This window comes from Galleria mellonella, unplaced genomic scaffold (genome assembly GCF_026898425.1).
Source record: "Galleria mellonella isolate WM207_F2 unplaced genomic scaffold, CSIRO_AGI_GalMel_v1 utg352, whole genome shotgun sequence".
Lineage (NCBI taxonomy): Eukaryota > Metazoa > Arthropoda > Insecta > Lepidoptera > Pyralidae > Galleria > Galleria mellonella.
In genome coordinates this window covers 8,277,942-8,294,028 of record NW_026442084.1, presented here as the reverse complement: position 1 = coordinate 8,294,028, position 16,087 = coordinate 8,277,942, and the positions used below count along the sequence as shown (strand labels likewise).

The following is a 16,087-nucleotide window of genomic DNA, read 5'->3' as shown; positions in this document are numbered from 1 at the left end:
CTACAATTAATCGTCCTATATCCAGCTTACAAGTTACTAATTTCCAGCTATTTATTTTGTAAATTATACAAGTGACAACCCTAACTACGGTCGATAAAAAACCCATTTGAAATATCGCACGATCAGATATTAACCGCCCTTAATTTTGGGAATGGATGCGTTCCGCTGTATACATTTTATTATTGGATGTTGTGTTACTGTCGGATAATTATGAATGGTATTCTAATATGAAGATATTACCAACGTGATATCAGTGAAAAACAAAGGAACCAAATTAAACAGTAATTTAATTACTTCGTTATCTATTGTCAATAATTAAACTTCTTTTAATTAAAAAAAAAACATAGATAGATAGATAGATACTCTGTATTGTTTCCTCCAAAAGATTACAATAGTAAAGTTATTATAAATAATTATAAATATAAATATAAAATAAAAATAATTAAAAAATATTGTTACAAATGCTTCTATTTATAAGATTTTTCCTTTTTATTGTCATATGGATAGAAACATATGCCAAATGTCGTTTATGCCAAATTTTATAACAGCTAGTTGAGCCATTCAAGGGACTCAACAGGTAAAATAACTTTTTTTTATACAACTTAGAATGGTAAACAAGCTGACGGCCCACCTGATGGATGAAGTGGTAACCGTCGCCTATAGACATGAGCAGTACCATAACAGAGTAAACTGTTTCGCCCATGATACTCCCCATGCGTTGCCATTCCTGAGGACTCAGGTGTAATTTCTCTGTACCCTTAAAATTCACGCCATATCCCACCCTTCAAACCGAAACACAGCCATGCCAACACAACTGCTTTACGGTTGAAACACGAATGGGACAGAGGTACTCAAGCAAACGACTTTTGTACAAAGTCTCCCTCTGGTCTGGTTTTCGTGTTCTTACTGAAATATGAGCATGTAGAGTATTGTGTTCACTATAATAGCAACAAATACCTCCTACACCATTAAAGATTAAATCTATGACAATATTTCTGATGATAATTTGGGACTAATCACCTAGAAAACAATCACTAGCTTTATTGCCAAAACGAGTAATGTAAAAACGAGTGCAATTTTAATTTGCATGTTAAATAGGAACCCTTATAATAAATTAAACAAATAATTGGAAACAATTGTATAATTATAGCAAAAACAAAAGAGAAATGGAACCAGATGGACGAGGCCTATACCCAATATGGGGGTAATATCCAAAATACTACATAACAAATAAATTACATAACATAAAAAACAAAAATAAATATAAAGATTTGTTTGTTAATTTTTAACACTTTAACAGTTTAACCAATCATTATGAAATTTAATATACACGTATTATATGGAATGGAATGGCCAGTAAAGATACTCGCGAACAAAGTCGCAGATAAAAGATTGTTTACAATATTTGTATTCGATGATTTCAATACAGACATAGTAACACTTACGCAGGTGCCAGTAATCCCAAACTGAAAGTCCCTGAACAGTCTGTTTATCAAGGCTCCTGAACAGATGCTAATCTGATTATAAGTCGCCCCCCCCCCCCACTCCCCCAATCGCGCAGTCGACTCCAAATTATCCCTTTAAAGAGACTCTAAATCAGAATCACGGGATATGGCACCCGGGGGAAATTAAATCGGCCTATCAACAACGAACTGTGACCGTCCCAAAGTTGTAAACATAGTTTTATGGTGTGGCCTCCATTTTCGGTACTCCAAGTTGAATTCCTTTAAAGGTTATATTTTTTATACTGCTGGGAATGGTAAATGGCCCGCTTGATGGAAGGTCGTAACCGTTGGCTATAGAGAGGAACAATAGAATGGTCGCCAGAGCACAACTGTGCCGCGCATGCGCTCCGGAAGTACTTTCAATTTTATACAAAGAATTCCTGATGCGTGGCTATATCTTCTACGTAAACAGCCAAACGGAGTAAGCATTTTAAATATAACCACATTAGAAAGAAACAGTAGAAAGGGGGAATGATAGAGAGAGACGACAGTTCGAGAAATTATTTGCAATCGTCGACTTCCCAAGAAGTAATCGCCATATCAAGAGGTTACTGCTATTGCAATCATCACCTACTGTCTATTAATGAACATAAACCTCCCCCTATTGGGGAATTTTGCCAGTAATTGCCACGCTCAGCAGGCGAGTTGGTAACCACAGTTAGGCTTTGATTATGTTTTAAGATGGACGCTGATGCTTATTCCTCGAAAATTACTTGATCATTCCATTAGCCTTCTTTTACAACACCCACTGGATAGGAAGGGGTAGCCCATTCTATTCCGGGATCACACGGTATGGCTATTGTAATAAGATCGGTAACTCAGATTCCTGATCCCGAAAGTCGAAATTCCTAGATCTATCCCTTGCAAGTCAAGTGTCTTCTACATAACGTTACAATGGAAACTGATGCAACGAATAGATTAGACTAACAATAACTAGCTCGACTCTAATATCCACTCGAATTGACTAAACACCCTGCTCCTCGTCATGCCACCAACTCGATCCACTAGTGGCACGAGACGTTTAATTGATTAAGTGCTCGAGCTCGAGAACCCGGGAATAATTTCGATGGCTTTGAAACAAGGGACTTTACGCTACGTGACTATAATTTAGAGTTACGAGGAGTAGTAAATACCTGCAGCTTGAAATCTAGGAATGTTTGATGTATATTTAGATGACAGGACACACTAGCGTCCAGTAAACCATGAATTAATAGGTCGTATGTTTGATGACATGTCATTTCATTTCATACTGGTACCACCCGTCAGTATATATACAGACCTGGGCAAATGTCGGCCCGCGGGCCGAATCCGACCCGCGGTAAAATTTTGTCTGGCCCCTGAAGCATTGTATATATTTTTATTAAAAACACAAATATTAGTTTTTGTCTAACATAAATTGCTGCATAAAAAAATATTTAGATAAAATATTAAGCAATACTTATACACATTATCAAAGCCAGTGGGAGCCAAAATTTTCTCCCGGACACACCGCTCTTTTCAGCGCTTAATAAATATTTTGATTCAAAAATGTTGGTTTTAAAATTCATTAATTAACATCCTTAGCAAAAATTAAACTAAAATTGGAAAAAAAAAAACTGTTTGGCCCGGGGTCAAATTTTCATCTGCAATGTGGCCCGACCGATATATACCGATAGCGCAGGCGAGATTATCATTCCATTATCATCCATTAAAAAAAAAACATGCTAAAAATGGCCAAGTAAAAATAACCAACTCGTAATCGGTGATTTTGTATTGATTAATAAACTGAGAGATGCGTTCGAATCAAAGCATTTCGCGTCCTATTGTTTATGGTTACCGTAATGGAAGATGGGGACACACGTGACTTATGGATATGCAACGTATGTTTATGTACAGTTCTCGCATTTCTAATTTGCCTTCCGATTTCTATCAGGCGCTTATTAAACGATGGTTGATATAACAGCCTAAGGATAAATACATACTGCTTTGCAATAAGATTTTGTTTCACAAGAGAAAAAATATCAATTTCATTCGTGGAAAACTAGATATTTTAATTTTAAAACTAAACTTCTGAACTGATTTTGATAACTATGAGACCAATCTGCAAACTAATTTGTAAATAAAAAAAAATCTTCAAACTGTTTTATTACTAATGGAATTATGAGGTACCTAACAAATACAAATGAATCGAGTACCTCCCTTTTGAAGTCGGTTGAAAAAATGAGAAATTAGGTTCAGTAGTAACATAGTCGCAAAAAATTCAAGCGAATTGAAAAACTATTACTTTGAAAATTCCTTAAAAAATAACAGTGTTATCGTCAGTAGTACATCCGTCCCCCGGGGAAACTTTACACACTTGAAAACGGTTGTTAGTTTAACTGGCATGGACACTGACAGCGGAAAGCCGGCGGCGCCTTCTCGTGACGACCGTGGTAATAGGTACTGTCACCAGTTTTTATGACGAGTGTGGTGAGATCCAAGTCTTGGGCTTATTTATAAATTACTCACCACACTTACAATCTCCCAAAACGTGTAGTGAGTCATAGGTTTATTTTACAAACAAAGATTTTAAACAACATTTAAAAAATACATCTAATTTGTCATTAAATATATCAATATCTGGCTGCTGAGCAATTAGAGAATTGAGCAGAGAAATAGCCTGATAAGTGGGAGCAAACTGAGCAGTACAAGTGTAGAACCGGCGGTGCCGATAGTAGTCGACAAGCACGCAATCGCATGCAGCGTTGGGGTTCGTACAAAGAACAACGGCTGAGAGTTGCAGGATTGTCTATTATGCCGTGAACCAACCGAGTATGTTAAATAACCGAACCGTGAAATTTATAGTATATACTTTGTCTTTGATATTGTACTTTTAAATTATTTTCAAAAACCTGTAGTGCTGAGTCAAAGACAATTAATAACAAGCGATAATCAAGAAAACTCGAACCGTCCTTAATTAAGAAAACTCTTTTCAAAACTTGGTTTGTTCGAGAATTCAACTGGGAACCGCTTCCACACAGTCTACCATGAACCATAGAAGCTTTCGAATGTCCCAAAATATAATAGCCTTAAAATTATGTGCGTCAATGTTGTATGCAGAGAGGCTCAATATAGTGACACAATAAGTGTGATGTGGGACAATGAGTGGGTAGAATAAAATGATTCGAAATCGGAGCCATGACAGAGGCACATCTGTCGACTTTTGATCACGTCCGGTGTAACCTGAAGGTCTACCATGGAATGAAATTCCGAATTTTCGGACTCATTTTCGTATTTTTGTTCATACCGAAATCGGTTCAGTAAATGGAGCTTAACATTTCGTTTGTCATAAATTCTGCTATAAAAGTCCAAAGAAATCACATTTTAATATTTTTAATCAGTATGTATTATGTTATTTTAACATCGAATTTATTTATTTATATACATATTTTTGGCGAGTTTTAAAGTTTTTACCAATGCACTCACTAAAAACCATTATTATTATTATTGATATTTCGTTCGGCTCCGAAATATTGGAAAACATTTCGTGGTAGACCCTTTGATCGAAACGCCTAGATAAATCCAATAAATTATAATAGTTTACTTAAATGATCGCATTAATTCTCGTCTCTTATATAATATAAAACATTCAGCGAGAAATATCTAAAAGTCAGTATGTAGGTAAGTATGGAAATTGTAAGAAGCCACATTGGCGCGGTCAATAGTCCGTTAATGGGTGCCCAATATGAATTTTCTCCCAATCTAAAGGCTGATGGGATCGTAAATCGCATATTAAGATATCCAATATTTGTGATCAAGGGCTACCACTTACCATATGTGGAACGATGAGAAAAGGAAATAAAATTTCCATTTTTATCCAACTACACATAGATTTGCGTCAATGTGGAGTTAAAATCAATACGCTCACTATTGTGAACGTAATCTTCACTATCACTACATAGTAAAAAAGTCGATTCATGTCTGTCTGTCCCTATAAATGCATAGATATTTTAAACTACGAAACCGATTTTGATGTGTTTGATTTTTTGACACTTAGTATGGCCAACAAACTGACTAGCGCAACTAGTGGTAACCGTCGCCTGTAAACGTGAACAGCACCATGTATATTACAGGATACACTAGTACGCTCACAGTACACCTAATGCGTTGCCATTCCTGAGGATTAAGATGTTATGCCTCCGGACGCTGTAATTTTATTGCCATATCTCACCATTCAAACAGAAACAGCCGTGCAAGCGCAGCAGCTTGACTGAATAAGCATGAGTGGGACAGAGGTCCCTATGCAGACGGTACTTGTAAAGTCTGCCTCTGATAAATTATTATTATGTATTACCATTTCAAAACAAATTTATATAATCGAACCAATAAACGTTATACAAATAAAAAAAAAAACCAATCAGGTCGCTCCGCCTTATCTGTCAATAACTGCATCGCTTGATGTTATACCTGGAACAATGAAAGAAATCATTATTGATTAACTTACAAAATAGAATATAAGAGCTGACAACCCTATAGTGAGAATTGAAGGCCATCTTTGGCACTTCAGCAGCAATGAACAGCATCTGCGGGATTTATTTTATGGGACATTTTATTGCTCACATTATTGAGAGATTTCAACAAGTTTTCCCAAGCACATCGTGTACAAATAGTATACTTCTATGTATTTAGAAGCATTATTTATATATACATACATACATCTACATTATTGGTGATTGCAGTGATACGCAAGCGAGTTGGTTAAACACTAATTTATTCATTGAAATAATAAATAGAACAAATTGTTACCGGCCAGTAATACTACAGTATTATACAAAATTATTAGTGGCCAGTACGTGAACATAATATACTACATCTTTTTTCCTTCAAAAGAAAAAATAGTAATAAACTAACGAGTTATACAAATAATGAAAAAAAAAAGTGGTAGAACAACAAATATTTCGATATCTATGTATAGTATATTGTAAGTAACATGGTTAATTATTAGTGGCCAGTACGTGAACATAATATACTACAGTGGTCGAATCTTTATAGTGAAGTAGCTGTATGTATTTTTGTTAGATTTGAAAGAATTCCAAATGTGGCGATGTTTTAAATACGGAATAAATTAATACTAAAAATTAATTTGAGAGTAAACCCAGTCAATTGCAAAAAAGTAAAAATCAAAATGGGCATAGCAAAATAGAGCTTAATATATCGCATAAAAAAATATAGACAAATTATAGCAGCATATTATCTTTCATTCATTCATCATTTTTGAAGTCAAATATAATATGAGAAAGGTCTTGCAATATTTTTTTATACAACTTAGAATGGCAAACAAGCTGACGGCCCACCTGTTGGAAAGTGGTAACCGTCGCCTATAGACATGAGCAGTACCATGAACATAACAGAGTATACTGTTTCGCCCATGGTAACCCCCATGCGTAGCCATTCCTGAGGACTCAGATGTTATTCCTCTGTACCCTGTACATTCACGGCATATCCCACCCTTCAAACCGAAACACAGTCATGCAAACACAACTGCTTTATAGTTGAAACATAGAATACAGGTAAAAATTTCACATAGATACATATAATACAAAAGTAAATGTTAAACTAGGGAGCAAAGCGGAGGGCGGGAACTTACATTACCTATCTAGATCAAATAAATCGTACACTCGTCAGAAGTTAAGAACATTAATTTTATCAGAGGGAGACTTCGTCAAGTAATACAAAGTACAGCCATAGATACGGATATTTAAATAATCCTAGCTCAAAATTATCTTACTGTATTGTACTACGCACATGTTATCGAGAAGATAAGGAATCTACTATTTAAATATATAACGTAGGTATAGCTCGTTTAGATATTATCCAAAATCGTATCATGAGAGAGATCCAGAGTTACCGGAAGAGGCGAAATGAAAAAAAATTAAAAATAAATAAAAACATCAGATTTTACAAATAAGGAAATAATATAAAAACAATTTACCTTGCACAATTAACAGCAGAAACAGGTATGATGATCAAATTATCTCATCTGGACTTACAGTCGTAACGTTTATGAGAGAACGAAGAAATTTTTAGAGAATGACTCTTTATAACTATTAATGAAAACTTTAAGGATGTGATAGAAGCTAAGTAAGAGCCTTTTACGAGGATTGCTTCCTGGGCCGCGCTCGCAGACTCACCGGGGAAAAAAGAAAAAGTTTGAGTTCATTTTCAAATATCTGGCCATCTAAACACAAAGGATCCTGCCCGGACTCAAAATGTTGATTATGTGGGTCGTGTACTGCAAAACATGTATGTGTTGTAACTTGCAATTTTAGAGGGTTCCTCATGATTGGATTAAAATGTCTCTTTTTAAAAGGCTTGGCAGACGAAGCAAACATTGAAATAAAATTTGTTCGCGCACAAAATGTCTCTCGTTTGCACAAACCATTAAGCAGTAAAATATTACCCCAAAAGGTTTAATTGATGCTCCTTTCCACTTTGGGTTTGCTGGAAGAGAACTCTTGCAGAATTAAGCACGCCTTTGTATATTTGCTTTCTACTGTCATATCTCTGTTTGTTTTATTATTATGTACAACAAATAAATAAACATATATTTAAAAATTATTACTCAAAAAGTGTTCAATCAAACAATGAAAGTGATATTTTAAAGTACTTAAATGTATTGAAACAAATTTTGTTCTGCAGAAAAAAACGATTTCAATTGTGAACGCGTACACACAGACCGATTAACGATGACATATTCAATAGACATGCTACATTCAAAATATTTGGATTTAGAATCGTCACAAAGTTTCTATGGAACCAACACGGTAGTATAATCCTATCAATTGCAAAGAAAATTGTAAAAATCGGATCAAAATTGGCAATGTATTTCGTAATATAGCCACAAGAAATTTAGATGAATTGAGAATCTTATTCTTTTGAAAGAATAAAAAGCTTAGTAAATCTTCTTCCAATTGCATCACAATCGCGCAAAAGGTAATGAAAACTCATTACAGCGCAAGACAAAAAGAAATCCAATATATGAATGAACCAATAAGCAAATTAAAAACCTTCTGAAGCTTTTCAATCTTTTCCTGAGGGGAGAGAGATACTCGTAATTAATCCGTTTCAAAAAGGGGCATGTTCCGGTTAAAACCAGTTCAATCTGGCTCACAGCGGTTTAAACGAGATCTAGTGAAGTTTGTAATTCCAAATATAAATTCCTTATATTGGATACGTTATGGAGTAGACGGTGGATATATTAACTGTCTGTTTATTCTCTTTAGATGTCTGCGTAACACAACGATTTAATACATGTGTCTGTGAAACAAATAATAGTCTAGATAATGAACATATTAATTGGTAGTGGTACTACTACACAATTGATGGATAAGTAAGTTTTTACTTTTTTATTTATTTACTCTAACAAACTTTATATACACACTTATTCTTCAATTCAAGAAAATTTAAGAATTTAAATTTGCACATATTGAAGCACACTTATAACAATGAATAAATGGTAAACTAAAAGTAACATATCAAGCAGGAAATGTATCATGATTCTATATATTGTTTAAACCCTATTTTATCATGCACAATCGGTCACGACGCATCATTTCCTGTAACTTAGTCATTCATGGACACGTCGCGAATACTGGTTGCGAATCTTGACTTTAAGTTACATTAAATACAAAAAATATGTATAACGCCCTTATATATCCACGAGTTATAATAAAGTAAAATATTGAAACAAAGCCTACTCACGCGTAATTTGATTTTTGATATAATTATCTTGACATTTTGCAACTTTGAACATTTTAAGTGATATTTCACTTGAATAATTTAAATCTCAAGTCTCTGATACTATATAATTGTATTATACTCCAAGTATTATACTCCAAGTGAAAACGATTCATGGCTTAACATAGATATAAATTTGATTATGTATTGACTGTAATTCAGCTGTACGTTTTCCAAAAAATAAATAAATAAATAAATAAATATAGGAAAATCGTCCCTCTTAAAACATCTCTAAAGTCTAACTGCGGTTGCCAATCCGCCTGCCAAGCGTGACAACTACTGACAAACCCTCCAAGGGGGAGGCTTATGTTCAGCAGTGGACAGTTAAAAACTGTTGAATCATATTAGTATCATATCATTTTATTATTATAAGGGCTTAAAAGGTTAATTATGATGACAGGAAACATAATCCTTAAGTTAAAAATGTCCAATTGATAAATGTTCAATACTGAAAGAATAGATGAGTCGATCTTACACCTAGCGCTTTCTGATAGATTGACAATTAAAACGGACCGACAAGCTTCTCTAATACAAATTACTGGCATCTACTGTACATCCAAGTTTCGGTCGATATAATGACGGGGTTTTTAATTAGTGCGCCGGGAGCTCCTGAACGATATTTCAGATCGGATGATTCAAGAAAGAATATGAAGGAAGACTCCGATAATTATTGTCTTCATAATGATCTGATTCTCGGATAGCTCGAAGAAAGGTAGGTCGAGGCGGGAAGCTAAGGAATTCTAACAGAAATATAAATTTCATTTTAATATCCGTGCAATGAAGTTTATTAAACTAAATCAAATAAAGCCTGAAGAATTTAACAATTACGCGATAATTTTATTTTATGTAAATATTGCTGTTACAATAATGTTTTTACGTCCAAAGGCTATCGCTAGCGAACTTGAATAATAGACATAAAACAATTATTTATATACACTTATACAAGAGGTGCCGTCTCAGGAGCAAACAGAATTATGGTTAATTTAATTAAGGGTAAGGGTAATAATAAAGTTTAAGTCGCAAAGTCTGTGAAGGAAACAAGGACCTCATAAAGTACATTGAAACAAAATGAGTTTCGTTTCAATTATTCGCAACTTTGTAGATATCAGTTTTGAATTAATAATGGTGAAATCTACTGTTTAGGAAACAAATACTTTTTTTTTGTATATGTACACACATATATGTATTCATAAATAACACGATGCTCAAATCAGGCTACATCAGCTGCGACCACGAGCAGACTAGTCATGTTATTTTCGTTGAATGCCATTTCTTTTATGCCATTAATGTGGCAAACAAGCATACGACCCACATGATGGTAAGCGGTTATAGTAGCTTATAAATGTCTGCAATACCAGGGGCATTACGCGCGCGTTGCCGATTGGGTCTGTAGATTGAACATAGACTTCCAACATTTTCCACATAGAAACTTTTAAAGAGCATATACCATCTTTTACGTTTTATAAAAGGTGGGAATTGACTCAATCATTTCCCTGGTCTATCTCAACGTTTCGACCACCTTAATTAATTTCAATTTGATATTATATGCAAATCTTTAAAGACCCATATAAACTAATTTTCTAATAGACTTGAATCAAAATTATAAACTTTATTTTATGGTGGTTCATCAAATATCGAATTATGTTGGATTATATATATATATAAATATATTTTTCTCGTGCCATATATTAAGTGATATTCCGCCGTACTCATTTTGATTTTTTTTTTCAATTAATTGCGTTTTCTTTGGAAATAATTTTCAGTATTAATTTAGTTTATATTTAAAAATCACCGCAGTAAAGTATACTTAACTATCGAACTACGAAAAATATCGAATTACATTAGCTTAAAATATATTCGGAAATCGGCCTCAAAATCCGTACATGGAAGATATATAAGAAAAATTAATAAGAGAGCTTTTAAAACGAAAAGACGACAATACAAGAAATTTTGTTTAATATTCTATCATCACGCGAAAATTACAACACTAAATTGGATGCGGTTTTCACGATTGTATTCCTGGTCTTAAAATCTGGTATATATTTTATCGTGATACATCCTACTTCAGTAATCTCATCGATTTTCCTATTTCTGAAATCTACGCGTATGAGTAGAAGCCGTGATTCCTGATAAAGGAGATACGCATTGTAAAATATTTTCAAATTCCTCTAGCGTTATTAATGTTCACGATCTACTGCGACCACTTTAACATCTCTTTCACTGTTATAAAGTAAATAAAGTATTCGTATATAGAGACACACACTTTATTAAGTAGATGTTAAGGAAGAAAACCTTTCTCGGACGAGACGACCGATTCCCAAAGAGGGTCCTTAAGTATCATGAAGATATGTTTATATCTTCATCTCGGGTGTTTACGATCTGTCTGACGACATCTTATCGCAAGACAGTATTTGAGTTACAGATTAAACTTTAGGCAATATAATAAAGGAATATAATTGAAACGTTGTTAAGTATAAAAACTTGCATTGCTGTGTTTCGGTTTGAAGGTTAGAATATGACAGCGTTATAATAAGTAAGACATCTTTCTCCTCAGCAATATGGCAACGCTTTAGGAATACCATTGACGTCACAATATATTCGGTTATGTCCATGGTAACTATTGAGGACAGAAGGGGAAAAATGTTGGGACACTTGATACGACACGACGAACTTATGAACATTATAATAGAAGGTAAGATAGAAGGAAGGAGGGGGAGAGGGAGACCGAAACATAGTTACATCAGGCAGATCAAGGAAGGAGTTGGTGTCGTGTCGTATCAAGAGGTGAAGAGACTCGCTGAAAATCGTAGTGAGTGGCAAGAGCTCCACCGACAAGAGCGCAGCTCTTAAATAGATAGATAGATAGATGTCCATGGTGTTGCTCATGTCTATAAGTGTCGATGTCGACTTTTCTCAGCATGTTTGCCATTTGCATTAGCTTGCAAAAAAGTTGAAATATGTCGACCATTACAATTACAAAAATGCTGAGAAGTTTAAATAAAAATGTCAAAAGTTTGAAAGCTCCGTAACACCGAACATTGTAAGGAGTAAAGTCGAGCAATATATTTCGCAATACAAAGTGCCATATTTTAGAGGACATTTTAAGGGCCCCAACAGTTTCCTGGTCCTGTCGCGCAGCCCCTGCGCTATCTCGTCGACCCTCTAGACAAATGCTTTTCGGTTTTAATTATCATTTCTCATTTTTTACTTGAAAACCCTGATTCTTCTAATATCACAGTCGGGTTTCTATTAGCGTTATTATTTCCATTTTCTTTTTATCGACGATCGGATCTAGAAATTCCAGCGAATTGGAAAATACCTTTGGTAATATTTATTGGAAATAGGTATACTTTCATTTACTTCTCTGAAATGATATTTTTCATTTATACAAGTATATTTTACTTCACAGAAAAAGACAATGATTTAGATACGTCGTATCGTTATATTGAATATTTTAAAATTACGAACACGGAATCGTAAATAAAAGACAAGAAATTTTAAAAATTAACTTAATTACATTATTATTTTAAAAATAATAAAATGTGCTGTCGAATAATGAGATGTTTTTTATATTGAAAATATTTAAATTTAGAACGTAAAATTTGTGCGTCTATAAGTAGCCAGCAATTTGATTAGTAAATAGGAGTTTTTGTTCTTAAAAAAAATTGCCGCTTCAATCACACAATTACAATGGGAACCACCAACACTGAAGTAGAGTGATCGCAAAAAAGTATTATTAAATATTAAATATTGGCAACGTAACCGCGTAATACAAAAAAAAGAGAGAACCTCTTTTTAGAAGTCGCCTTTATACATGGCAGGTGCGTACCCAATTTTCGCGAGGATAATTTAAAAATTTATGGCTCAGCAGTTGTTTACTGCGTATTTGACAGGCGCAAGATTCCCTCGGAAGCGGGCACCCGGGCCGATACTTTACAGTCGGGGCCGCCTATAAATTGCAAAGTTCGCACCGGCGTCACTCCTAAAACAATTTTCGCGATCAACTGAGTGGATAATTGTTTAAATTGCGCGCTCACTCAATTTGATACCACTTCTACTTGTGACATTGTAAAACGTTCACTTGATAACCGTCCGTTTAGAGACATTATGTTATTAAATTGAACAAATCTAATTGCGAGCACATTTTGCACTGCAAAAAAAAAAAAACAATCGTAAACACACACACACAAACACTGATGAACGTAGACAATATTTGAATTTAGAATGCAGAATTATATTTTGTAGGCTTAATACATTAAAAAATATTTGAATTTAGAACGTGGAATTGAGTTTGAGTATCTTTAAGTAAATAAATTTTACAAAGCGTCACAAAGTATTACGGAAATTACACCTCCTATGTCGATTGCAAAAATAATTGTGAAAATCGATCCAGAAATGGTGACAGGTAATTTAGCCACAAAAAAAAAAATACAGACGAACTGAATCTCTTAAAAAATAGTCGACTGTGTTATGACGTTCACTAACGATGTCGGTTCGTAGAATAATATTTACAAAATTGACAGCCACGTCTGGTGTTCGGCGAATTTGAGACATTGCATCAAAAGATACGAGTTTTTGACGCAGTATCCCAGATTCAATATCTTGTATTCTTATTCTTACTAACAGTATAAAAGTGAAAGTTTTTTTTTTTTTGCAACACAGGGGCAAACGAGCATGCGGCTCACCTGATGGTAAGTGACTACCGCCACCCATGATCACCCACAACACCAGCGACATTGCAGGTGTGCTGCCGGCCTTTTAAAAAGGAATATACTCTTTTCTTGAAGGTTATGTTGTCGTATCGGTTCGGAAATACTGCTGCTGCTGGAAGTTGATTCCAAAGAATGGTTGTGCGTGGAAGAAAGTTTTGGTGGCTTTCGGCAGTTCAGGCAGTTATAAAATTTGGCATACATGAAGTATTTGAAATGGAAATAAACAGTGACTATTGTAATTCATCAAAATTAAAATTGTGTTTATTCGTGTACGGCCATACAAGACACTCATGACTCGTCATTTAATTTTCTCTTTTGCCCTGTTCAGAATGTAACCAAAAACTGACAAGAAAGTCGGTTGGCATTAATATCGAAATTATGAATCGAGTTTTCTCCCAAACCTTTTCTGTTGAAACGGATTCATTATGTTTGATGGATACTACTTATAAACATTTGCATGCTATTAAATATGGCGAAACATACTGATCATTATAAAACAAACTGTACCATCATATTGTCTATGTTTCTGGCAAATAAATTATTATTATTATCTGTGTAGTGAGCTGAACGATTAAAAAATTTACATGCATAAGTGACCAAAAATATCTCATCTGGACGAGTGGCGGCTTTCCACCGTGCGTTTTTCAAGGCACTTTCTTCCACGCACAACCATTCTTTGGAATCAACTTCCAGCAGCAGTATTTCCGAACCGATACGACAACATAACCTTCAAGAAAAGAGTATATTCCTTTTTAAAAGGCCGGCAGCACACCTGAAATGCCGCTGGTGTTGTGGGTGATCATGGGCGGCGGTAGTCACTTACCATTAGGTGAGCCGAATGCTCGTTTGCCCCCTGTGTTGTAAAAAAAAAAAACAATATCCTATATGAGTAATTTTGATTTCTTGATTATTATCCTGATAAATAGATATAATTATTCCAATGACAGACAAAGTAGAGGGTAAAAAATAAAAACAAAAATGATATTATGAAAGATTAAAATTGAAAAAAAGGAATGTTGCGTTGGTTTGGTCATTTGGAGAGGATGGATGAAAGAAGAATTACGAAAGAGATTTATCGAGCAAGAATGAACGGAGATGTCGGTAGAGGCCGCCCTAGACGGACGTATGTCGACCAAATAGGCGACGTGCTGAAGAAGGGCCAAATTAAAAGTACCCGTAACCGGCGAGCGTGTATGAAAAGATTGATGAATGGGGAAGAAGCGAAAGAGGTTTGTTTGAATCGAAGAATTTGGCGTTCCATTGTTTCTGCCTACCCTAATGGGAGACAGACGTGACAGATATGTATGTATGTAAAATTCAAAATCCAAAATAAATTTTTCATTACTCAGAATACAAAACTAGCTGACGGTGCATCTGATAAAAAAAAAAACGATAATAAATTTAACAAAATAAAATTACATCTTGAGTTCTAATCTAAGACCAAATAGTCTATGAGTCAGTGGGGGCAGTGAACGCGCCTTCTTCGCTACGGTTATTATTTTATAACCTTCATCTTTTAGATTTTAAACATCATGAATCGATAAGAATCCATTAATAATTACGAACATCTTAGATTATCCTGCAATAAATCTACAATTTTTGATGCGTTACAGTATCTAAAGTGTAATATTTTATGCCTCTTGTGTATATATTGAGACCGAAACACTTCTGCACAAGAAAAATAGGCAAGGACAAAACAGCCTAATGGAATAAAAATTAAATAATTAAATTTCAAATGTGCCCTTCTCAAGTATCCCTAACGGAACGAAGGACTTTGAGGGAGACTTTTGTACAAAAGTCGATTGCTTGGGTACCTCTGTCCTATTCGTGTTTCAACCGTAAAGCAGTTGTGTTTGCATGGCTGTGTTTCGGTTTGAAAGGTGGGATATGGCGTGAATTTACTGGGTACAGAGGAATAACATCTGAGTCCTCAGGAATAGCAACGCATGGGGGGGGTATCATGGGCGAAAGAGTATACACTGTTATGTCCATGGTACTGCTCATATCTATAGGCGACGGTTACCACTTTCCATCAGGTGGGCCGTCAGCTTGTCTGCCATTCTAAGTTGTATAAAAAAAAATATTTGGAGACACACTCTAAACCATTCAAAATCA

The 16,087-nt window shown here is 34.7% G+C and overlaps 1 protein-coding gene and 1 long non-coding RNA gene across 2 annotated transcripts in view; both read right to left on the bottom strand.

Moving 5' to 3' along the window:
- The window catches only part of LOC128201141 (uncharacterized), a 29,233-nt gene extending 23,307 nt beyond the window's left edge, over window positions 1-5,926 (bottom strand). Inside the window, exon 1 of the long non-coding RNA XR_008253091.1 lies at window positions 5,695-5,926. This is a non-coding gene — a long non-coding RNA (uncharacterized LOC128201141). The remainder of the gene's footprint in view (window positions 1-5,694) is intronic.
- The window catches only part of LOC113519465 (calsyntenin-1), a 272,008-nt gene that overhangs the window by 208,860 nt on the left and 47,061 nt on the right, over window positions 1-16,087 (bottom strand).